Source organism: Lissotriton helveticus, chromosome 6, assembly GCF_964261635.1.
Source record: "Lissotriton helveticus chromosome 6, aLisHel1.1, whole genome shotgun sequence".
In the NCBI taxonomy this organism is placed as follows: domain Eukaryota; kingdom Metazoa; phylum Chordata; class Amphibia; order Caudata; family Salamandridae; genus Lissotriton; species Lissotriton helveticus.
In genome coordinates this window covers 1,154,429,529-1,154,455,319 of record NC_136067.1, presented here as the reverse complement: position 1 = coordinate 1,154,455,319, position 25,791 = coordinate 1,154,429,529, and the positions used below count along the sequence as shown (strand labels likewise).

General features: G+C 45.6%; 1 protein-coding gene across 1 annotated transcript in view; it reads right to left on the bottom strand.

Moving 5' to 3' along the window:
* OSGEP (O-sialoglycoprotein endopeptidase) overlaps nt 1–25,791 on the bottom strand; it is a 613,564-nt gene that overhangs the window by 586,546 nt on the left and 1,227 nt on the right. The gene's annotated exons all lie outside the window — the stretch shown is intronic.

Here is a 25,791-nt window from a genome sequence, read left to right as displayed (position 1 = left end):
TCTTTTCCAATACTGAGAAATGATGGAAATTTACTCCTGACAATGGCAGACTTAAACCTTCTTCCAGAGTTGGGAAAAAAGTGGTTGATGGGAAAATTACCTTGCAAACACTCGGGTTTTCGCATGAGCAAATCTACACATGCATATTTGCTCAAAATAAACTGCAGTTCACAAATATTTTCCAGGAGTACATTTCTTGCCCTATACATTCTTGTAAATTCACGAAAGCCATATAGCTGCACTTGATGCAAGGACATATAACAAGGGTGCACATTGAGACTTTCTTTAATAGTAGGGCCCCTAATTTGGTCTGGCGTTAACCACAAACTTTTGTGTTTATTAAAATTCTCTCTCCCTCTCTCTGTATCGGCTGGCTTCACTGTGAGTGACGGCATTAAGCTCTTTCACACGGAGTATATTGGCACACAAAGTAGTTTTGTTCAGTGGCAGTAACTAATGTGGCAGTGTGTGCTTTTTTAGACCAATTTTTTTTTTTGCTTTTGCCAATGTTTGTTATAATGGTGAGGGCCCGGCAGCTCTCACATCAAGAAGGCTTCACAAAACCCATGCCAAAACAAGTCACGTATTGGCAAAATAAAAAAGCTAACACTAATTTCAGACCTACTAGCTTTGCCAATGTATGTTTATTTTTAGGTTTCTCATAATCTTATTGAAACTGGTTACTCTGATTTTCCAATATGAATATTTTTGCGTAATACTAGCATGCATCAACACATTTTACTAAATGATGCTGCAAAGAAACGGTACCTGAAATTTCACAGTAGTTTTGCAAAATGTATTTTTTTCCTACTTTCATTTTTTTAGGAACATTTTATATTGAAAGCAAAGAGTCATTAATCTTGCTCTCACGCTTCTGCAAATATTTGCAGCTAATCAGAGAGCATTCTGGGAGCATTATGCATAGCCTCATAAAGCTAAACTTTGAAACCGTGAGTACTCATTTGTATACTGTAACCGCTGTCAGTAGTGCAGTCAGAACTTACATTTACTTAGAGCGCTCACCCTAATAATAAAGGCTTCAGTTAATGAACCATGAATACAAGTTTGAGCCCCATTAACATAGGCACACAAATAATAACTTGACTTCAGGCTGTGCCCTTCCCCGGCCCTTAATATGCTACTGCAAACTGGCAGCCAAAGGGTTTCTGCTGCAGGGGGTTGGGCCTACTTGTCCCAAGGACAAAATGCACATTAAAACGTGTTGCCCTTGACCCCAAACAATATGTCCTGGGCGTCGGGCTATAGGAATTCCACATCCTTGGCTAGTGGAACATAATAAGGCACAGAGAGTCATAAGATTGATTACTGTAGTGTGCTATTATTTAACATTCAAGCAAGATTTTTACATAAATTGCAGATTCTCCAAAATGCCGCAGCACGCCTGTTGCTGGCCATACCAAAATACTAATCGGTCTCTCACACTCTACTAGTATTACATTGGCGGCCGATTGGAAGGCAAATTGAATTTAGGGCCCTTTGTATTGCATTTAAAGCACTACATGGGCACGGACCCAAATATTTTAAACACAAATTCCAAAGATGTGCTCCAAAAAGGAAACTTCGATCTTTTTCTTCTTTTAACCTGGTGATTCCAAGGGATAAAGCAGCATAGTGGGGGCTGAGGGGGGGGGCAGAAGTTTTGTGGCAGGCACAGCTAGACTGTGGAATTCCCTTCTGTTGGCATTAAAGAAAGAAACTGAACTCCTCTCCTTTCTTAAACTGTTAAAAACCTGCTTATTTAAAAAAAAAACACACTCAAATAGGAATGCCAATTGAGGCAGTCGCTCCGTATCTTTTAGCTGGATCTATAGTTTGGAATCAGAGTTCTTCACGCATAGACACCCTTGGGTATTAGTGTACGTTATAAATAAAATTTTCATTTCTTATTAGAACAGATAAGTATTACCGAGATTGGTAACTATACAGTGAACTATGCAGTTAGGTTTCACTACATATTTTTATATAGGTCTTGAAGCCTGTGGACAAATCCATGCCATAAAGGCAAAGTTCATCAGATTCTGTTACACCAGAAACAAGTGGCAGTTGAAATAAAGACAAGGTCAGCACCTCAGTAATGTTTTAAATAGTTGAGAATCTACAAGTATAAGCGTGCTCAATGTACACACTGTGCCACCTAAACAGTGTTACCCTGTATTGGAAAGAGACCTCCTCTATACACTTATAATCAAATAACTAAAGTATGGACCACAGCAATTAGTATGTTTTTAACTGACCCTGTTGTCAGTTCAATGTAATTATAAACAAAGTAACCAGATCAAACACAATGGACAAAATTATATAGTCCTAGTGCGAATGTGATAATGTAAAAATTCTTGATCTTGTAGACACGAAGTTGAGGCGTAGATGCAGAAAGCCGTCACTTGTTTTGTCGTGTAGATTACTTTTTCAAGGCTCAAACTAAGAACTTTAGCAAGCACGTATGTACTCCAAAGTCACATGTATAGTTGGAGAGTTGAGACAGCAGTGGCAAAGATTCCAATTTTAAACTTGAAACTTGAATGTAAAATCGTTGCTTTCGGAAACTAGTAATATCTTATAATCGTTATGGTAAACAAGACGGACGCTATTCTGGTCCGTGTAGAGTCTACCTTACAATAGATGCGTGGGAACAGTCTTGTATATAGATGAAGAACTGGTGTACTAGTTGTACAAGACATAGCCTCAAGTCAAAATATCAAAGTTTGATTGTATATCGTCCATTTTTCAAGGCTAAAGTAACCCGTAAAGTGAAAAAGCGTCCGGCTCCTTGTGTAAGGATTCTGTATTCAAATTATTTTAGACGTTCTGAACATATCTTCCAATTTCACCAGACCATGCTTTTAAAGACTATGAGACAGCAAACAGCCCACATTTTATGATATTTCTTCATGTATGATCAAACTGAAATATTGATAAATAGCTATTTGTTTTATGTCTACTAATGTAGCCTTCTCATAAAATATTCACCAATTCAACTTTAATCTCTTTAAAGAAGGAATGCTGAATTTCACTCCTAAGCTCAGTAACCAAGATTCAAAGAAAACAAAACAGAAAAGTTAACATCAATCTTTAGTCACAAACTAATCAGATAAATTGTCAATTGCATTGGTCAGCAGTAGGTCTAGCTACACCACTGTGACTTTACATTAACCTACAGGTGATAAAGTTTAGGTATTTATCTCTGCTAAAACGGGGTTGAGCATGCACAAAAGTATGCACTGAAAACAAGGAAACATGGAGTGCAAACCCCAATTTTTGGGGGTTACTCCTCATTTTACATGGGAAAGATTGTAATGAAACGGTCACAGCACCCCCGGAAATTATTATACCACAAAGTGTTGTTATTCCTGGGTGTTGTATTATCACACTGGTTGTCCTGCAATACACATAATGAACATCATCAAAGTTTTAACACTTAACTTCTGAGGTTTTTTCACCCCCAGTGCGGAGTCCATTGCCTGATGTTTGGGACAAGTCAACTTAAACCTTTATAACTTTTTTCCCCACTAGAGATCAACAAGTCCACATTTGCAGCTTTTTTCCCCACATGTTTGGAAATGTAAAGGTAGCCCGACGTTGTGGATTCCTCATAAAGGAACTGATTAAATTGCCAAAACATGGCATAATTTTGGATTCTGTTCGGAAAAAGGTGCTGTGCAAAGAAATGTATAGTTTTTTTTAAGATGCCACCAACAAAGAGTTTGCTGTGCTAAGATCACCATCTTCTCAGGCAGAGCTGCAAAAACATATAATTTCACCATAAGGTTTTACCAAAGAAACTAATCATTGAAATAAAAAAAAAGTAAAACATTAGGAAAAAATATCAAGCGGTGACAATGTTTTTTCTTGACAATCTGTTATATTTTGTCCAGATGCCTGATTTGCAAAACTAATATACTGGTATGTCCACCAGATCCCTGTGGTTGCAACGATATATAGTGTTTGTTTGTCCAAAAACACGCACCATTGAGCTCCAACTTACGATATTCATTGTGTACCAACCATGCAACAATTCATATGGTACAAACTAGTGAATTAAATATAGGTATGAAAGAATCCCATGCATTTTTCAAATGAGCCCAAAATACTGAGATTAGTACCAGTGGGTATTTTTACAACTCTGAAATCGGATTGCCTAAACCATCGAATGATTCAGAAGGTATTTTGCTAAATGTGTTGTTTCTTGTACACTGACGTACATTTAGAGGCTAAAATGTAGAGAAATTCAACTGAAAATAGGAAATGTTCTACGACTCTGTCTTCTCACACTAACTTCATCTGTGGCATACCTCAACTGGCCTCACTTAATCCTATACTTAACAACATCTACAAAAGCCCTCTCACCAACATCATTTGCGCTTACAGGCTCAACATCATCGCTTACAATGCCAACACCCAGCTCAAACTCTCCCTCTCAGAATACACCTCGAACACCAAAATCAACTTCATCAGTGTGCCCTAGATTGCAAACTATTTGAAAACAACTACTTAAAATACCAACAAAACAGAAGTGTTCCTATTCGGAAAAGACACCTCTCTCAGATCCCCGGCCCGGTGGCCTTAAGAGCTAAGGCCAACAACAAGCCCGTCCAACTTGGCCAGGAATCTATGGATCGTAACTGACAACCTGGTGGGTGCATTTAAATCACCAGCACTATATGCCACGAACAGATGCTTCCTGGGTAAGTAATATTTTCGGTTTGAGGCATGTGTGGCTGTAGATACACATGCTGGGCACTGACTGTAAAGCAGCCATCCCAGAAGCGGTGGCTAGCCAGTGGAAGTTGCAGTAGATTGAAAAAGTGTACAGAGAACTGCCTTGCCGGCAATGGCTTGTTGATGAGCAAGCACATCCACACAATAATGTTATGGAAAAGTATGTGGTGTGGACCAGGTAGCTGCTTATAGATCTGAGCTATAGAGATGTTCCCCCAGGAAATCCATAGAGGCTGTTTTTTGTGAGTGGTTGAGCTCTAGGTAGAATGGGCAATGTTCTTTTAGCTTTAGCAAAGCATGTTTGGGTGCATTTTACAAGCCATCTTGCAATGTCCAATTTGTATAGGGCTTTCCCTTTGTTAGGCTTGGAGAAAGCAACAAGACTGGTGTTTTCGTTCTAAAAGGTTTAGTTCTGCCAATATAGTACAAGTGAGCTAGTTTAACATCCAAAGCATGGAGAGCCCATTTTGCAACTGAGTCAGGTTGAGGGGGAAAAAAACAGGAAGTTCAATGGATTGATTAAGTTGTAACTGTGAGCAGGGGTGTGGAATTTATTAAAATATCTACTTGTCCATGGGGCAAGTTGCTTCATAAATCTACTTGTCTTTTAACAAAATCCACTTGTCCCTTTGGTGCCATGTGGTCCGGCGACAAATTATGGCAGCAATCTCATTATATAAGAGCTTATATAGCCTCTCTGATTATGCCAGTGCTCATACCATAGTGGTTCTTGAATGCTTGCAATCCCTTTATGTTGCCAGGTTTCTGCAGATCTACATACTGAGACTGAAGGTAGTGGTAAGCAATGGTTCCAGGGTTGGAATGCCCTTTAAGTCTGTGCAAATCTACTAACTTGCACGTATTAAGGGTTTTCAACAACTCTTCTCTAATCTTTTCCAATACTGAGAAATGATGGAAATTTACTCCTGACAATGGCAGACTTAAACCTTCTTCCAGAGTTGGGAAAAAAGTGGTTGATGGGAAAATTACCTTGCAAACACTCGGGTTTTCGCATTAGCAAATCTACACATGCATATTTGCTCAAAATAAACTGCAGTTCACAAATATTTTCCAGGAGTACATTTCTTGCCCTATACATTCTTGTAAATTCACGAACGCCATATAGCTGCACTTAATGCAAGGACATATAACAAGGGTGCACATTGAGACTTTCTTTGATAGTAGGGCCCCTAATTTGGTCTGGCGTTAACCACAAACTTTTGTGTTTATTAAAATTCTCTCTCCCTCTCTCTGTATCGGCTGGCTTCACTGTGAGTGACGGCATTAAGCTCTTTCACACAGAGTATATTGGCACACAAAGTAGTTTTGTTCAGTGGCAGTAACTAATGTGGCAGTGTGTGCTTTTTTAGACCAATTTTTTTTTTTGCTTTTGCCAATGTTTGTTATAATGGTGAGGGCCCGGCAGCTCTCACATCAAGAAGGCTTCACAAAACCCATGCCAAAACAAGTCACGTATTGGCAAAATAAAAAAGCTTACACTAATTTCAGACCTACTGGCTTTGCCAATGTTTGTTTATTTTTAGGTTTCTCATAATCTTATTGAAACTGGTTACTCTGATTTTCCAATATGAATATTTTTGCGTAATACTAGCATGCATCAACACATTTTACTAAATGATGCTGCAAAGAAACGGTACCTGAAATTTCACAGTAGTTTTGCAAAATGTATTTTTTTTCCTACTTTCATTTTTTTAGGAACATTTTATATTGAAAGCAAAGAGTCATTAATCTTTCTCTCACGCTTCTGCAAATATTTGCAGCTAATCAGAGAGCATTCTGGGAGCATTATGCATAGCCTCATATTGCTAAACTTTGAAACCGTGAGTACTCATTTGTATACTGTAACCGCTGTCAGTAGTGCAGTCAGAACTTACTTTTTTTTTTTTTTTTTTTAAGTTTATTTTTATTCAGAATCAGAAACCAGTTCTCACCGTAGATCAACCATTACATCAAAGGCATCATACCTCACATAACTGTCATAAGAGTTGTACACAGCCATTTAGCCCACATCCCGGAGGCTGGGCGGCGCACCAAATCATGATGTCTTTTCCTCTGCATAGAGATGCAACAGTTTCCACCCCATATGGGCAGGTGGTCGATATCACCATTCAGTATCTGCTTTTTTCCCCCCCAAACTCCCGCCCCCTTGTACTGTCAAACTGACACATATGTCCGGTGGTGGCAACGTCACTAGTACATTCCCGCCCATGTGAAATCCTTCCTGGTGTAATCCAACGACCTCCCCAGGGTCCTACTAACATCACTATCCGGACAGTCTTTGTCACTCCCTAAGGGCCTCCCTTCCTGTAATCTATCTGCACACCCTACCTTTGGTATTCTCCTGGACTGTGTCGCGGTGCCTAACTACCCCTCGTATGCTTGCCCCCCCCTCTATTCCCTCCCACTGCTGCTGATGCTGGTCCTAATAATCTGTATCAACCCTGGAGCACACTACCCATCGGGAATTGCTATCTGTGTTTTTAAGGCATCACGTAGTTCCGTCCATTCAATTCGTCTCACCTTCAGCTCCCACCATATAGTCACGCAATGCCTGAACCACCGCTTCCCATGCTCTCGCCAGATCCAAGCTCTTCTCGTTATCAGTCTTAACAGCTTGTCTCAGTCTCAGAGCACTCTCACACTTGGACCATTTCAACAGTTCATTCATCCACCTTCTCACTGATGGGCCCTCCTTAGATTTCCAGTGCCAGGTGATCTCCCTCTGAGCCAACATGAGTCCCAGGTCAATAAACTTACTCGTAACTTTCGTTCTCTTAGTGTGAGGGAACCAAAGCAGCAGACAGGTTGCCATATCAAAGTCCACCTCCCTATCCGTAATCGCATTCAGGATGTCCCCCACTTCCGGCCAATAGGTCCCTAGCCTCGGGCATCCCCACAACAGATGATCCAGATCAGCCGCCGGCGCCAAGCATCTTGGGCACATTGCATCTTGTACTCGAAAATATCTAGAAATCCTCTCCGGGGTCAAGTAGGCCCTATGGAGGATGAAGAAATGCACCTGCTGAAATCGTGCGTTCCTTGTACCCTTCCACGTTCGACCCAGGATCTGACTCCAGACCGTGTCCGGTATAGGTTTGCCTATACTACTCTCCCACTTCGTTTTTAACGCCAGGAGGGGGTCCAGTCCCTCACTTAACATTCTTATGTGGATGCAAGTGACCGCCTTAACAGTACCCGCCGCCATCACTACATATTGACGAGCCATGGTCGTCTCCGGCTCGGCCAACCCTTCCCTCCAGTGTCTCTGCATCGCCGCTATCACTGCTGCGTGCAGTAAAAAGGACCCGCCCGGCAGGCCAAATCGCTCTTGCAACGTTTGAAAAGGGACCAAGGTCCCATCTAGATATAGATCTCCCACCATCTGCACTCCCAACTCCTCCCATTCTAACAGTGTGGACCAATCTCCTCCATGCGGCAATGCAGTCAGCATCCCTAGCGGTATCTCCGGTGCATACGGTCGGGTTCTTTTCGCTCTTTTTAGACTCCTATGCCAGCACTGTTTGAGCGTCCGTTCGTCCATCGTGAGGGCCCTCATATCTAGTTTCTGTTGCATGACTATGTATGATAAGACATGTCTCTGGATACCAAGCCCACGTCCGTGTTCCGGTCCCCTGAATTCCTTGGCAATGTGTTGAGTCAAAATCTGCAGTTGTGCCGCCAGATAGTACAATTCAAAATCAGGGACCGCCATCCCCCCCTCGAGCTTGGGTCTAATCAGAGTACCTAATGCCACCCTGCGCCTGCCGTGCCCCCAAAGGAAGCCAGTGACCAGCACCCTCAAATCTTTAAAGACCCGCTGCGGGATCCACACCGGTAGAGTCCGGAAATAATAAAGTAGCCTCGGGAGTGCTACCATTTTCAGTAGGGCTACACGTCCCAGCACCGACAGAGGGAGGGACGCCCAAAAGGCCATGCTACCCTTCAGTGCTCGCACGCATCGTCCCACATTACCATCTAACAGGTCCGCAGCTTCGTGGTAAATGCGTACTCCCAGATATGTGAAACAAGTGGGCTCCCACCTCGCTCCCATCGTGAGTGAAGGGCACGATGTGCCCGCCCGTAGCGGGAAGATGCAGGTTTTAGCCCAGTTCACCCTAAGGCCGGATAACCGCCCAAATCTGCCCAACATATCCACTGCTCCCCCCAATGCTTGTTCCGTGTCCGCTAGATATAATAAAAGATCATCTGCATACAGCGAGATATAATGTGTCTCTGCTCCTCTTGTGATCCCCCCATATACGTCACCCGATCTAGCCCTCGCTGCCAGTGGTTCCATTGCTAACGCGAACAGCAAGGGGGACAGTGAACAGCCCTGCCTCGTCCCTCTACATACAGGGTACGCCGAGGATATGATCGACCCCAGTCGTACCCTAGCCGTTGCCGACGAGTAGAGAACTCTCGTCCACCTCCTAAAGCCGTCTCCGATCCCAAATTTCACCAACACTTCATCTAGGTACATCCATTCAAGGCTGTCAAAAGCCTTTTCAATATCAACCGAAAGTACCGCGGGGTCGGGAGGTGACGCCCCGGCATCGTCCAGTATTCTAATCAATCGGCGTATATTCATCGATGTATTCCTGGTCGGGATAAATCCCGCCTGATCCCTATGCACCAGAGCGGTCATGTGTGGGAGCAATCTGATGGCCAAGATACGGCTTAAGATCTTATAATCCACTGTCAGCATGGACAAGGGCCGGTAAGATGTAACATCCAACGCCTCCCTACCTGGTTTCAGCAGTGGTATCACTAGTGCTTCTCTCATCGATTCAGGCAAGCGTCCCTGCTTCTCGGCCTCCAGGTATGTCACCAACAATTTGGGTGCCAGGATATCAATAAACTGGGCATAGAACTCAATCGGCAGCCCATCGACCCCCGGAGTCTTATTCCTGGCCATCTGTTTAATAGCTATTTTGATTTCAGTGATTGTTATAGGTCCCCCAAGGTCCTCTGCATCTGTTCTATCCAATATCGGAAGTGGGATCAATTCCAGATATTCGCCTATCTCAGACACCTCCGCTTCGAGGTGGCATTCATATAAACTAGTATAGTAAGACTGAAAGCGCGCCAGAACCTCCTGCTGCGAATAGACTATGTTCCCGGTTTCCGTCCTGATACTCATAATCGGGCACCCTCGAGGTTCCGGGTTGGCGAGCTTGGCCAGGAGCGTACCTACTTTATCCCGCTCCGCGTGCACCTTAATGGTGTACAGCCTATAATCATAGCACCGCAGCCTTTCTGTTTCAGTTGCCACTACCTCCTTAGCCTCTATCAAGCGCTCCTGTAGGTCAGGTCGTTCTGGCCTTCGCTGTTCCAGGCCCCTTAACACCTCTTCCGCCTTCGCCAAGTCATTCAAAACTACCGTCCTTGCATTCGAGAATTTGCCCAAGCATACTCCTCGCACCACCACTTTCATCGCATCCCATTCTAGTGATCTCGTGGAGGCGGAGCCCTCGTTTACCTCAAAATAGTGTTCAATGCCCTGACGGACCGTGTCACTAAACACCGGGTCCTCCAGTGTATCAGGTCGCAGCCGCCACATAGGGACTGCCGACCGCGCCTGCTGCCACTGCACCGACACCAATAAGGGGTTATGATCTGAGATGGTCCTGGCTAAATATTCCGGTGAAGTGACCATAGCAGCTAAAGGACCACCACATAACACCGAGTCCAGTCTAACATGTAGTGCGTGTATGGCTGAAAAGAAGGAATAGTCCCTTGCCTCAGGGTGTTGCTCCCTCCACACATCCACCAATCCCCATCTATCTTGCCAGTCCTTCCTATGAGCGGCTAGGCGACGCACTGGGGAGTCGGTCAGTGGCGGGTGTGATCTATCCAGCACTACATCAGTGATCGAATTGAAGTCACCCCCTATTATAACGGGGCCTGCTAAGTAACAGGCCAGGGAACTCGTAAAATTATCAAAAAAGCGGGTTTGATCTGCGTTGGGGGCATATATACTACATAGGACCACCTCTCTACCATACAGCCTCCCCTCCACTGCCACATATCTACCTTCCGGATCCACCCTCTGGTTCGTGACTTGGAACGGTGTCCCTGCCCTTATCCAAATCAGTGCTCCCCTGGCAAATGCAGAATACGTGGTGCCAAACACCTGACCACGCCACCTCCTTTGCAGTGCAGTGCATTCCGTCTTGGTCATATGAGTTTCCTGTAACATAGCTATCTGGACGCCCGGCCGCACCAAATATGCGTGTACCTTATGACGTTTCACCATCGTGCGAAGACCACGGACATTCCACGTAATGCATTTTAAATTAGGTAATGTCCCCATTGTAGTTGTATCTGCGCAGTAACAATGATAAACAGTGGACCCCAACATCACAGCAGTTGTACCCCCCCTCCAAAACATCCCGCAAAACTTCCCAAACCCCTCTCCCCAGGACAGGACCTAATAACCCAGCTTCAGCCCCGTTCCAAACCACCAAAACAGCACACATTATACTAATCTGTGGTCGTCACCACAGAAGGCCTTAAGGGCCACGAGAGGGTGGTTGACCGCCGACCTAGGACAGGCAGAGCCCCCACCCCGCACCCTCAATCCCATGCTGAATTCACAGTATCATACTTGCCAGTCCTCCAGATAACGGGAGAGTCAGCTCCAGTCGGGAGCACAAAGTTATATAGGTCTCTGAAGTGTCACGCATTAAACAGGCCATCCGCAGTTTGTGGGGTGACCGCCGGAGCCTTCACGCTCCCAGTCTCCGATTCATCTCCTCCGGATTTCTCCGCCGCCTCGTCCGTATCCGATCCCCCTGATGTTTTTTCTTGCTGCGATCCCGTTATAATCGCCGTAGCAGCCAGAGCCCCTTTCCTGTCCGCCGCCATTTTAGCATCTCTCATTGTCTTCTCGAGTTTTTTCCGAGTCCTAATACGCTGTGATTTCCGCACCTGGACCGGCTTGTGCCGTTCCCCACCACCTCCGCATGAGCGATCCGTTCCCGCACGATAGAGTTCAAGCCATGACCATGCGTCATCCGCAGTCTGAAAGAAGTGAGTTTTCTCATCCACGATCACCCTCAATTTTGCAGGGAAAAGAAAGGAGTATTGAATCCCCTCTTCCCTTAATTCTCTTTTCACTGATAAAAAGGATGCTCTCTGTCTCTGGACTTCCTGTGTATAATCTGGAAAGATGGTGACTTTGTTATTGTCCACTTGGAAGGGACCCTGTGAGCGCGCCCGTTGAATCAGTAGGTCGCGATCCTTATAGTGCAGCAATTTCACCACCATCGGCCTAGGCGGTCGGCCCTGCAGAGGTGGGCGGGCCGGCACCCTGTGCGCCCGCTCCAGGGAGAAGAATGGAGATAGACCCTCCGGGGCCACTACCGACCGAAACCAGTTCTCCATATAGACCACCGCATCATCCCCTTCAATTTTTTCCGGAAGGCCCACCACCCGCACGTTATTCCTCCGATTGCGACTTTCGGCATCCTCAGCCCGCCTTTCCAGAGTCGCCAAGCGGCCCATGACATCCGTCAACTTGTGCTCCACAGTCACCACCGCCGGTTTCAGCTCTTGTAGCAGTAGTACATTTTCCTTCACTCTGTCTGATAGCTTAGTATGATCCGCCTTCAGTAGGCCCAGCCCTGTCGCAACCTGCGCTATGTCGTGGTGAAGCGAGTCCTTTGTCGCGGTTATTGCTTCCAATATGCTGTCGAGACGCAGGTTTAGCCTTTGTTCCTGCGTCGATGCATCCGGCAGGGCACGCGGTTCGCCATCCTGAGCTAAGGAGGTCGCAATTTCGTGACCATGCGGCACGCCCGATGCACCGCCGGTGGCCGCCATCACAATCGCTGCACTGTGAAACAGTAAAGGTATCGGATCCTACATCTGACCAACCCGGATCTCAACAATAGGAAAAAACAGAACAAGGTGGCTGGACAGGATTATTCACAAAACCATTCCCCAATCACACAGTCAATATGTACCATGTGACCACTGGATTTATATTCCAAACGAATTTATTTTCTTTTTCATATAATTACCACACCATCGGCCTAGGCGGTCGGCCCTGCAGAGGTGGGCGGGCCGGCACCCTGTGCGCCCGCTCCAGGGAGAAGAATGGAGATAGACCCTCCGGGGCCACTACCGACCGAAACCAGTTCTCCATATAGACCACCGCATCATCCCCTTCAATTTTTTCCGGAAGGCCCACCACCCGCACGTTATTCCTCCGATTGCGACTTTCGGCATCCTCAGCCCGCCTTTCCAGAGTCGCCAAGCGGCCCATGACATCCGTCAACTTGTGCTCCACAGTCACCACCGCCGGTTTCAGCTCTTGTAGCAGTAGTACATTTTCCTTCACTCTGTCTGATAGCTTAGTATGATCCGCCTTCAGTAGGCCCAGCCCTGTCGCAACCTGCGCTATGTCGTGGTGAAGCGAGTCCTTTGTCGCGGTTATTGCTTCCAATATGCTGTCGAGACGCAGGTTTAGCCTTTGTTCCTGCGTCGATGCATCCGGCAGGGCACGCGGTTCGCCATCCTGAGCTAAGGAGGTCGCAATTTCGTGACCATGCGGCACGCCCGATGCACCGCCGGTGGCCGCCATCACAATCGCTGCAGGCACCGACCCTGGGTCACCGTCAGGGGTCCCTCAGCAGGGGTATGCCGCGCTCAAACGCCTCCCAGCAGGGTCCAGTCCTCACCAGCGCAATGACCCCGCTCCCTCAGCCAGAGACTCAGCCGCGTCGTCACCGCTCGTCCCCACGCCCCCACGCCGTCCACCACGAGAGCCCACCGCTCCTCCCTCCTAGCTCCGGGTAGTGTGCAAGCCCGCCGGTAAGGGCCAGCAACGTTACGCTGTGTCGGCGGGCGTCTTCCAATGTCTGTCGCGCCGGCTTCCCAGGGTCGCCACGTGAGATCCTAAGCCCCTCTCAATGATCGTCTCAACCCCATGGGCTGCCCAGGGCTCGTCTGTCACGGGTCCCCGTGAACCCCACTGAAGTGCCTGGCACAGCCACAGTCAGTTCCAGTTCCTGATGCCCCTGGTAGCCGGTGCCCCCAACTACTCGTGCTGGCTCCACGGTAGTTCCAGTGGTCTCCAAACAAAGGCGGTGCTCCTCGAGCGCAGTTCCCTTTGTTGCGCAGCCGCCACGTTGGGGAGCGGGGGGATGGGCAACTCGGTCAGCGATCCCCGGTGCTATGAGGTCGGCGCACTTCTCCTGCACCTCACCGGAATCACCACCCGGCAGCACCTCGCCTTACCCCCTCTGCGAGGCAGCCGTTCGCCTCCGATTCCGTCCGGGCTCAATCCGTCCCGCAGGCTGGTCAATCGGTGTTGCAGGCCGCCATTGTCTATTGTCCCCACTCGGCTCCTCCGAGCTGCAGTCTCTGGCCGCCGTACCGTGTCCGAGCTCCCGCCGGAGCAGACCCCCTCCAACGCTTCCGCTGCCCCCTACACGCAAAAGCCGCGCTTCGGGAGCACCAACAACCGTGTTTTCAGGAGTAATGTCGGGATCAGGTGCGGAGCCGATCGCTCACACCACCATCCCGGCCAGCGTCCAAGCCACGCCCCCAGTCAGAACTTACATTTACTTAGAGCGCTCACCCTAATAATAAAGGCTTCAATTAATGAACCATGAATACAAGTTTGAGCCGCATTAACATAGGCACACAAATAATAACTTGACTTCAGGCTGTGCCCTTCCCGGCCCTTAATATGCTACTGCAAACTGGCAGCCAAAGGGTTTCTGCTGCAGGGGGTTGGGCCTACTTGTCCCAAGGACAAAATGCACATTAAAACTTGTTGCCCTTGACCCCAAACAATATGTCCTGGGCGTCGGGCTATAGGAATTCCACATCCTTGGCTAGTGGAACATAATAAGGCACAGAGAGTCATAAGATTGATTACTGTAGTGTGCTATTATTTAACATTCAAGCAAGATTTTTACATAAATTGCAGATTCTCCAAAATGCCGCAGCACGCCTGTTGCTGGCCATACCAAAATACTAATCGGTCTCTCACACTCTACTAGTATTACATTGGCGGCCGATTGGAAGGCAAATTGAATTTAGGGCCCTTTGTATTGCATTTAAAGCACTACATGGGCACGGACCCAAATATTTTAAACACAAATTCCAAAGATGTGCTCCAAAAAGGAAACTTCGATCTTTTTCTTCTTTTAACCTGGTGATTCCAAGGGATAAAGCAGCATAGTGGGGGCTGAGGGGGGGCAGAAGTTTTGTGGCAGGCACAGCTAGACTGTGGAATTCCCTTCTCTTGGCATTAAAGAAAGAAACTGAACTCCTCTCCTTTCTTAAACTGTTAAAAACCTGCTTATTTAAAAAAAAAAACACACTCAAATAGGAATGCCAATTGAGGCAGTCGCTCCGTATCTTTTAGCTGGATCTATAGTTTGGAATCAGAGTTCTTCACGCATAGACACCCTTGGGTATTAGTGTACGTTATAAATAAAATTTTCATTTCTTATTAGAACAGATAAGTATTACCGAGATTGGTAACTATACAGTGAACTATGCAGTTAGGTTTCACTACATATTTTTATATAGGTCTTGAAGCATGTGGACAAATCCATGCCATAAAGGCAAAGTTCATCAGATTCTGTTACACCAGAAACAAGTGGCAGTTGAAATAAAGACAAGGTCAGCACCTCAGTAATGTTTTAACCCCTTCGACGCTCATGACGAGCTGGGCTAGTCATGCAGTAGCCTCCTGCTACGCTGATGACGAGCCCAGCTCGTCATGTAAAGTGGTATCTGTAGGATCCCAGCACAGGAGAAAAATCCCCATAGCATTCAAGGTGTTAAATAGTTGAGAATCTACAAGTATAAGCGTGCTCAATGTACACACTGTGCCACCTAAACAGTGTTACCCTGTATTGGAAAGAGACCTCCTCTATACACTTATAATCAAATAACTAAAGTACAGACCACAGCAATTAGTATATTTTTAACTGACCCTGTTGTCAGTTCAATGTAATCATAAACAAAGTAACCAGGTCAAACACAATGGACAAAATTATATAGTCCTAGTGCGAATGTGATAATGTAAAAATTCTTGATCTTGTAGACACGAAGTTGAGGCGTAGATGCAGAAAGCCGTCACTTGTTTTGTCGTGTAGATTACTTTTTCAAGGCTCAAACTAAGAACTTTAGCAAGCACGTATGTACTCCAAAGTCACATGTATAGTTGGAGAGTTGAGACAGCAGTGGCAAAGATTCCAATTTTAAACTTGAAACTTGAATGTAAAATCGTTGCTTTCGGAAACTAGTAATATCTTATAATCGTTATGGTAAACAAGACGGACGCTATTCTGGTCCGTGTAGAGTCTACCTTACAATAGATGCGTGGGAACAGTCTTATATATAGATGAAGAACTGGTGTACTAGTTGTACAAGACATAGCCTCAAGTCAAAATATCAAAGTTTGATTGTATATCGTCCATTTTTCAAGGCTAAAGTAACCCGTAAAGTGAACAAGCATTTGCAATGCAATAGGTCTCGCATTTGTGAGAGTTAGAGCTATTGGCATTGTAAATGACAATGTCTTTGACCCATATGTTTTGGTTTGGAGTGGAGTGGATGTATGTGGAGTGGAGCGGAATTAGTTATTGTGTGCTGTGAAGGGATTGGTGTAGTGGAATTATGTGGCATTGTGTGCAGTGGAAATGTGGATAGCAGTTATGTGGTATTGAGTTCACTGGAATGTTGTGGAGTGTGATTGAGTGTGACTGTTCGGGATGGGACTGTAATTATGTGGATTGCTATTTTGTGTTGTGGAGTGGTGTGTAGTTGAGTTAAATTAGGTGGAGTGTTGGATTTTGTGGCATGATGTGGAATTCTGTGGTGTAGATTGGATGTATGTGGTGTGGTCTGTAATTTTATTGTTGAGTTGAATTATGTGGTTTGGAATTGAAACGTGCAGAGTTGAATTGTGTGACATGGAAGTCTGTGGCGTGGAGTAAAATTATGTTGATTGGAATAGCAGTGAAAAGTACGAGCACGTAGTCCGCATACATTGCCATGCTACAGCATGCATGCCCCGCTTATAAAAGGGAATGGTAATTAGGGTAAAATTACATATGGAACAGACAGCCTTCCCAGATGTTTTTCATTCGCTGTTGTCCTTAGATGAAGCAATTTAGATCTCTGTCAGGGGAACTCACAATCTCAAAGCCAATGTGGCAGCTACTACCAGAATTAACAACTCAGGGATTTTATGTAAGTGCTCTTTGTTAATTGATACTTTCCCTTAAATAGGCCATTTAAATGGCAGACAGACGCTTCAGTAACAGCACAGTGAACACACAAGGGGGGTGACGACAAACATTGCTGCTCGTCACAAATAAGTAATTATAGACGGTAGGGGTGAGGTGCTGAATGAGGGAGGTTTGTGAGTTAAATGAAAAAAGACACAGGACATCAAACCTGATATTGCACAAAAACCAATATGTGTACACAAGCTGCCAAATGAATAACATGAGCCAAATTGTATTGCTACCATATATGTTGACGGTTTTAAAAGTTGCAGTTAGTTTCCCTCCTATCAAGATAACCCGCAGAAGCTGTTCCCTGCTGCAGCCGGGAGCATGTTATGGTGCGTACTCTGAGAACACAAGGCGGTTGAAGACAAACATTCCTGCACATGACATAAGAAGAACATGTACACACCCTAGAAAACAAACAGAAGCAGATGGCATATAGCTAAACAGGACCTCTGGCGATGAAACATGCAGAATAGGAGAGAATGTGGGATGAATACTAGCTTTCCAAAGCACACAGGTAGCAGTAATATATGTTTCAGAGTGCTTGTTATCACGTGCTCTTTCTCAAGCATAGAGCAACACTGCAAGTTCTAGAGTGCTTTTGATCTAGGGCTCTCAAGAACACAAATGGCAGCACTGCAGGTTCCAGAGCACTCACATTCTTGCACACTCTCTGAGAAACATACAGTAAGTTCTAGAGTCTTTCAGACCAGGCTAAGCATGAACCTACTGTAATTGCATTACAAGGACTCACGTGACGGGAACATAGTGTTTGCAGAAGCAAGTTTTAATCGTATACGCCTATGCAATCTCCCATTTTAACTCACTGGAAGTGAACGAAGTAAACAACCCCCAAAATAAGAATACACATAAAATGAGATGTCCCGGCATAGTAGGGCAATGGCATTATGCTGCAGGGTTGACTAAATTATGGAGCAAGAAAGGGAAAATTACATGATAATGAGGAAGGTTTTGTGATCGTATTATTTTTCAATTATTGTGTCATTTGTATGCGTTAACACGGTTTTGGCAAAGATTTCAACTGTTAAGCACCATTTAATCTCCCAAATACACCAATAAGCAACTGTAAGATTGCAACTTAACCTTTGAAACAGGCCCTCCACGGGGAGCAGCAGTGAAAATAGGGGGGACAGGCAGAGAAGGGGGGGGGGACTGGAGCAGAAGCAGGCTGAGACTAGAGGCTAATCACACACTGACCTTTTGGCTAAATATTTCTGCATACGGTGAATGCGGCTTCCACTGAGCAGAGAAGATTAGAGAGAGGAAGCAAACGATGTAGGTACAGAATCAGAGGAGTGTGGACCGTAAATGCGAAAAACAGAAAACAAGGAGGGGCTATTTGGTCAGGGAATGTGATTGAAAGCAGCAGTGAACAAGCAAAACAATGCGTTTAACACGGGAAGAGAAGCAAATTAAAAAGGAAGAGACAAATGAAGAAAACGCCCGGCCGGACAGCCAATTGCATCGCGGCCCGGCCGGAAGTCCCGCCTCCTCGAGCACCCGAGAAAGGAGAGGAAAAGTCTTCCCGCGGCCCGGGGCTCCCGTGAGCTGCGGAGTGCTCCGGAGCCGCCTGCGCAGAGGAGTAGCTTTTGTCCCGCGGCCCCGGAGAAGAGCTGCAGAGCCGAGGAGTCACACCGGGAGCAAAGAGAAGTGCTGCGGAAAGAGCCCCGAGGAGCGGGAGCTCTCGTGTAGCCCCCGCCAGCAGAGCCCGGAGCCGGTAAGTGTTGTCAGGTGGGGGGGAGAGCTGCGGCGGGGGCGGGGGCGGGGGAGGGGGGGAGAGCTGCGGCAGGGGCGGGGGAGGGGGGGGGGAGAGCTGCGGCGGGGGCGGGGTGGGGAGAGCTGCGGCGGGGGCGGGGGAGGGGGGGGGAGATGTCTCTGTATGTATGCGGCGGCCGGGGGCGCTTCTGTGTATGCGGCAGGGCGGGAGGAATGTCTCTGTATGTGTACGTGTGTGTGCACATTAGATGCAGGCAAAGCGCGCTCACGAGGTCAAAAGGCACTCCACATAAAGAACTACCAAACGCATTGACGCCTGCACTTCAAAGTGAAACTGACTGAAGCAAGCGCCCGGCCCACGTTCAAAAAAAAACCACACGCATTAGATACAGTCAAGGCGCGCTCACGAGGTCTAATCTCCAGCAGAAGAAATTCGAAACAGTCTGCTGTCCACATTCCCCTTCATTCCCCAGAAAGCGGCAACATAAGTTGTCTCCCTAGACAGCAAAAGCTTTCGCTTTTGCTTTCGTCTAGGCGAGACCTAAAAAGCGTCCGGCTTCTTGTGTAAGGATTCTGTATTCAAATTATTTTAGACGTTCTGAACATATCTTCCAATTTCACCAGACCATGCTTTTAAAGACTATGAGACAGCAAACAGCCCACATTTTATGATATTTCTTCATGTATGATCAAACTGAAATATTGATAAATAGCTATTTGTTTTATGTCTACTAATGTAGCCTTCTCATAAAATATTCACCAATTCAACTTTAATTTCTTTAAAGAAGGAATGCTGAATTTCACTCCTAAGCTCAGTAACCAAGATTCAAAGAAAACAAAACAGAAAAGTGAACATCAATCTTTAGTCACAAACTAATCAGATAAATTGTCAATTGCATTGGTCAGAAGTAGGTCTAGCTACACCACTGTGACTTTCCATTAACCTACAGGTGATAAAGTTTAGGTATTTATCTCTGCTAAAACGGGGTTGAGCATGCACAAAAGTATGCACTGAAAACAAGGAAACATGGAGTGAAAACCCCAATTTTTGGGGGTTACTCCTCATTTTACATGGGAAAGATTGTAATGAAACGGTCACAGCACTCCCGGAAATTATTATACCACAAAGTGTTGTTATTCCTGGGTGTTGTATTATCACACTGGTTGTCCTGCAATACACATAATGAACATCATCAAAGTTTTACCCCTTAACTTCTGAGGTTTTTTCACCCCCAGTGCTGAGTCCATTGCCTGATGTTTGGGACAAGTCAACTTAAACCTTTATAACTTTTTTCCCCACTAGAGATCAACAAGTCCACATTTGCAGCTTTTTTCCCCACATGTTTGGAAATGTAAAGGTAGCCCGACGTTGTGGATTCCTCATAAAGGAACTGATTAAATTGCCAAAACATGGCATAATTTTGGATTCTGTTCGGAAAAAGGTGCTGTGCAAAGAAATGTATAGTTTTTTTTAAGATGCCACCAACAAAGAGTTTGCTGTGCTAAGATCACCATCTTCTCAGGCAGAGCTGCAAAAACATATAATTTCACCATAAGGTTTTACCAAAGAAACTAATCATTGAAATAAAAAAAAAGTAAAACATTAGGAAAAAATATCAAGCGGTGACAATGTTTTTTCTTGACAATCTGTTATATTTTGTCCAGATGCCTGATTTGCAAAACTAATATACTGGTATGTCCACCAGATCCCTGTGGTTGCAACGATATATAGTGTTTGTTTGTCCAAAAACACGCACCATTGAGCTCCAACTTACGATATTCATTGTGTACCAACCATGCAACAATTCATATGGTACAAACTAGTGAATTAAATATAGGTATGAAAGAATCCCATGCATTTTTCAAATGAGCCCAAAATACTGAGATTAGTACCAGTGGGTATTTTTACAACTCTGAAATCGGATTGCCTAAACCATCGAATGATTCAGAAGGTATTTTGCTAAATGTGTTGTTTCTTGTACACCGACTTACATTTAGAGGCTAAAATGTAGAGAAATTCAACTGAAAATAAGAAATGTTCTACGACTCTGTCTTCTCACACTAACTTCATATGTGGCATACCTCAACTGGCCTCACTTAATCCTATACTTAACAACATCTACAAAAGCCCTCTCACCAACATCATTTGCGCTTACAGGCTCAACATCATCGCTTACAATGCCAACACCCAGCTCAAACTCTCCCTCTCAGAATACACCTCGAACACCAAAATCAACTTCATCAGTGTGCCCTAGATTGCAAACTATTTGAAAACAACTACTTAAAATACCAACAAAACAGAAGTGTTCCTGTTCGGAAAAGACACCTCTCTCAGATACCCGGCCCGGTGGCCTTAAGAGCTAAGGCCAACAACAAGCCCGTCCAACTTGGCCAGGAATCTATGGATCGTAACTGACAATCATATCTCAATGTCTGACCAAGTCAGCAAGGTCAAAACCACCTACTTCCATACCTTCAAGCTTCTCAAGTAAGTCCTCAGATGGCTCCCGCTGGTCACCTACAGAGCTGTAACTCAAGCCATGATCACCAGCAGACTGGACTATAACAACACTCTACGTCGGGGTCACCTCTCAATTCACCAAGACACACAACGCAGCTGCTAGACTCATTCTCATGCTGCTTCTCAGCACTGACATATCCAAACACCTCAAGGACTTCCACTGACTGCCTATACAAAAGCGCAGCCTCTCCAAGCTCCTCACACACACTTATGGAGCACCTGGCAATCAAGGCCACATATACCTCAACAGATGCATGCTGTTCCACCCTCTGACCTGGCACTTCCCATAGCCCAGCTTCCTCCTCACCCACGTTCGCTACATCTGCCAAATCAGAGCTTGGGGCTGAAGCTTTTCCTACGTGGTCCCCAAAGCATGGAACAACCTCCCCCCAGAACTGCCAGTTCCATTCAGAGTAACACGTGGACCTACCTGCCTGCAACACCTCATGGGGCTTAATTAACCCCTCCCATGCTGGTGACGGAACCGCTCCATCACCAGCCACGGACGCGCTGTGCTGATGACGGAGCGGTTCCGTCACGGCCAGCTCGGAGCGCCTGCGCGGCGCGGATTCAGCGCCTGCGCTGGACGTTCCATTGAGCGGGCGGGTCCGTGACGGAACCGCTCCGTCATAAGCACAGCGCACCCGAGGCTCGTGACGGAGCGGTTCCGTCACGAGCATGGGAGCGCCCCGTGGCCGCCCCACCCCCCAAGCGCTGCAGCGGAATTGCCGCCGCAGCGCAGGGGTTAAAGCACAAACACAAGTATTTAGTAATAGGTTCACCAAACTCTAGGTTTCCCAATGTTTATGTGTAACTAGAATTAAAAACGTACAGATGTGATTACGATGCAGTATGAGTGACGAAATGGATGAGCTGTTTTGCATGAACAAAAAAAATCACCAAATACACCACTGTATGAATACTACGTTTACTACAGAATATCACAATGTGCAGTGTATCACCAGTTGCACACAGGCTTGAATGGTCGGTCAATGTGCAAAAATCATGCCTAATACGTGCTTTTGCCTTTATTTTTACTTCCTGTTTTACAGAATTGACGAACTGGGCAGTTCCAACATGTGGTAGCTGTATAGGTATTGTATATATGGTATGAATGTGGTTTAAGAAAACCCCCAATAGGACCTTGAGACTGGGTAGGTCCTAATGAAAGTGAGTGACCCAATGAGCAGTGAGTTAACAGCTGAACCATGCTGACCCATGGATGTAGGAGACATTGTGTCCCCATTTACATCCCACTTTCTTTCTAACCTGTCCAGGGGTGCCCTGTGAATAAATGACCCCTAAAACGGTAGAGACACCATTGTCCCAATATTCTAACTCTTCATAACAACAAATTGCTTCCTCCAAAAGTGGGTTTGAGCTTGCCCTGCAGTCTTTGTCTTTACCGGGCGGGAATTATAGAATCTCTGCATGTTACTATTCACCTGGAGCTACAACACTTTTAAATCTGATTTACTTTAAATTGAATCTAATATGTTTTTGCAACAAACTACCAACCGCCTTTTGATGTCTTTAATTTCAATCTGCAGATTCTGCTTTTATCATTAATGGCTGCAACCATACTATCTCTTTCATATGAAGGAGGAATGATTTAAGAGGCTTGTGGAAAGAGTGAAAGTGTAACCATGTATTTTAAGGAATAAAATATCCTCTGTCATATGTTGAAAGGATATTGTAAGTCACTCTGGAATTCCATGAGCTTATGAAGCATCTCAGCCTTTGGTCTTGTCCCTCAGTAGGGTCACATAACCCTCCTTGGCTAGCACATCCTTAAATGTTTGGAAGAGTCTGTTTTCTGGTGAGACCATGATCTGTGGAGACTTGTGGACTCATTTAGAGTTTAGTGGGAAGGGAGAATAACCATTAATTTGGTTATGCACATGCCCTGTTCCCACTTCCCGTTTAGGGTTGCATGTCAGAATATTGCATACAGAAATATTGCCTGACATAAATTTTGGGTCATGAATATCATATAATAAATATTGCTATTTGGGTGTTGATTTTCTACTATCAGGTTCAATGGGGTGATATTTTTGTAAATTATATTTAGGACATGATATTTAAGTCAGGTGATGTTCTAATGATGTAATTCTGTTACTGTGCCCATTTTGAGGTAGGGGGACTACCAAGGTATAAAACAATAATAGTGCTAGTGAGATCGATCACCTTAGGGAGAAATCTGGGGTTGATGCGCAAGACAACCCTAACCCTGTGTATCTGGAAGAAAGGTTCTTCGAAGGTTAGTGTCTAAAGCTCACTGACACTTTTAAGTGAAGTGATGGTGACCAGAAATGCTATCTTCCAAGAAAGAAACTGAAGGGGACAGGAGTAGAGCTGTTCGAACTGAGGAACCATGAGTCTTTTAAATATAATGTTGAGGTTCCATGTTGGAGCTGGTGGGACCTGAGGATCAATGACTTTTGAGACCGTCCATAAAAGATTTAATGACTGGAATTCTGAAGAGGAAAATGTGTTGCCTGTTCAGATGGTAGGCAGCTACACCAGCTAGGTGTAGTCATATGGATGTGAAAGCTAAACTACAAGTTTGCTAGTGAAGTAGGTTGCAGACAGTTCCTTGTACTTAGCAGACCCCCCCAGGATTTCGCGATTTGTGGAAAGAAATAAAACCGCAAAATTGGCACTTTTGTAAAAATGGCACAATTTTTACAAAAGGGCTCACAAAATATGGTTTTTTTTTAAACTGCTGTTCACCCTCACTTTACTGGCTCTGTACTGCCACTGAGCCAGTAAAGAGAATGTGAGCAAAAGGCCAGCAGGCAGCAGAGGTGTTAAATGCCTTTGCTGCCTGCCTTCGAAATGCAGCTAGCCCCCTCCTGAGCAATTAGCCTGCGCCTCACACGTTAGTGTACCCCCTGCGGAATAACCCCTAACCTACCACTCTTCTATTGTTTTTTTACCTACCCTCAACCTTCTCTGCGGCCACCCCCACCCCTTGACCCCTGCTGCCTTGCACGGATAAGTTGTCTGATGCCAAAAAGAGCAGGTGTCATATTGTAATCTGCTTTTGATATCAGACACCCTCCGTTTCCAGGCTCTGCATTGCTGGAGACTCTGCAAGGTTACAGACTGTGACATAGCAGAGTCTCCAGTAGTGACAGAGCACAAGCCTTGGTTATTTTTGAGGCAGGCACATTCTTTGCCCACCGCAAAAATGCCACGAATTTTAAGCCGCAAATTTCGCTTTTTTTGCCGCGCAATTTGCCACACAAAGCCACAAAATCCTGGGGGGATCTGACTTAGGCTGCTAAAGGGTAAATGTTTTTAAATGAAAATAGTAAACAATTCTCATACACTTGGTAGCATAACAGGCAGGAGTAGTAAGCCTGTGTGTTCATTAAGCACGCTCATGCATTCAGGTGAAAGATTAGGGTACCCAAATTGTCAGACTTCAGGAGCCAGATCACAAGATTGAGAAAGCTGGGATCTGTGTCAGATTTCCCCATGTTTCTGCAAGAGAAGGTCCGGCCTGTTGAGAAGCTTCTTGTGTGGAAACACAGAGTTCGAGGAGGGTGGTGAACCATGGCTGGTGTGCCCAGGTTGGAGCCACCAGGATGAGAGTGAGACGTGTCTGCCGAAGCTTTCAAACCACAAATAGAAATAGTGGGGGAGGAGGAACAGCAAAAGGCAAATAACCATGACCAACCTGTCCATAGTACATTGCCCCTTGACTGAAGGAGCCTGGAGGTTAAGCTTGGGCATTTGGCATTTTCTGCCATGGCGAAGAAGTCAATATCTGGGAGTACTGGAGGATGACTTACAGGTGGAGTTCCCAAACATGGACTTGTTGCTGCATTGTGCTGAAAAGGTTGGCAAAGATGTTGTCCACTCCTGGATTGATTGATTGGAAGGTACTCCGCTAAGAGATGGATCTTGTGTCGGTGAGCCTACCGCTAAATGCTCTGTGCTAGGTGAGAGCGGGTAAGATCTGGTGCCCCCTTGCTTTTGAAGATAGTACATGGATGTCATGATGTCTATCTTGATGATGACTACTTTGCTAACCAAGAGGGGAAAGCAAGCTTTTAACCCAAGGGGAACCACTAGTAGTTCCAGGTAATTGATGTGGAGACCCTGCTGTCTGGGTTCCCACTGGCCTTGGGCAGTCAGATCCTGTAAGTGCGCACCCGATTCCGTAAAGGAACAGTCTATTGTAATGGTCCACTGCAAAATTGGGGTGAGAAAAGGCCATCCCTGCAACAGGTTGTTGGTGTTCCACAACTTCGGAGAGCAACAAGTGCGGCGGATGATCAACATTTGATCGTCCCAATGGTCAACTACTTGGGACCAATGAAGCATCAGGCACTACTGCAATGGACACATATGTAAGCTGGCATGCAGCACTATGACAATACAGGAGGCCATAATGTGGAGGAGGTACAAAAGGAGGTGGTGATGGACGGAGCATCCAAACCAATCAAACACTCACACCCAGTCAAAAGATCTGGGTTTGATCCATCACCGTTCTTTAGCCCA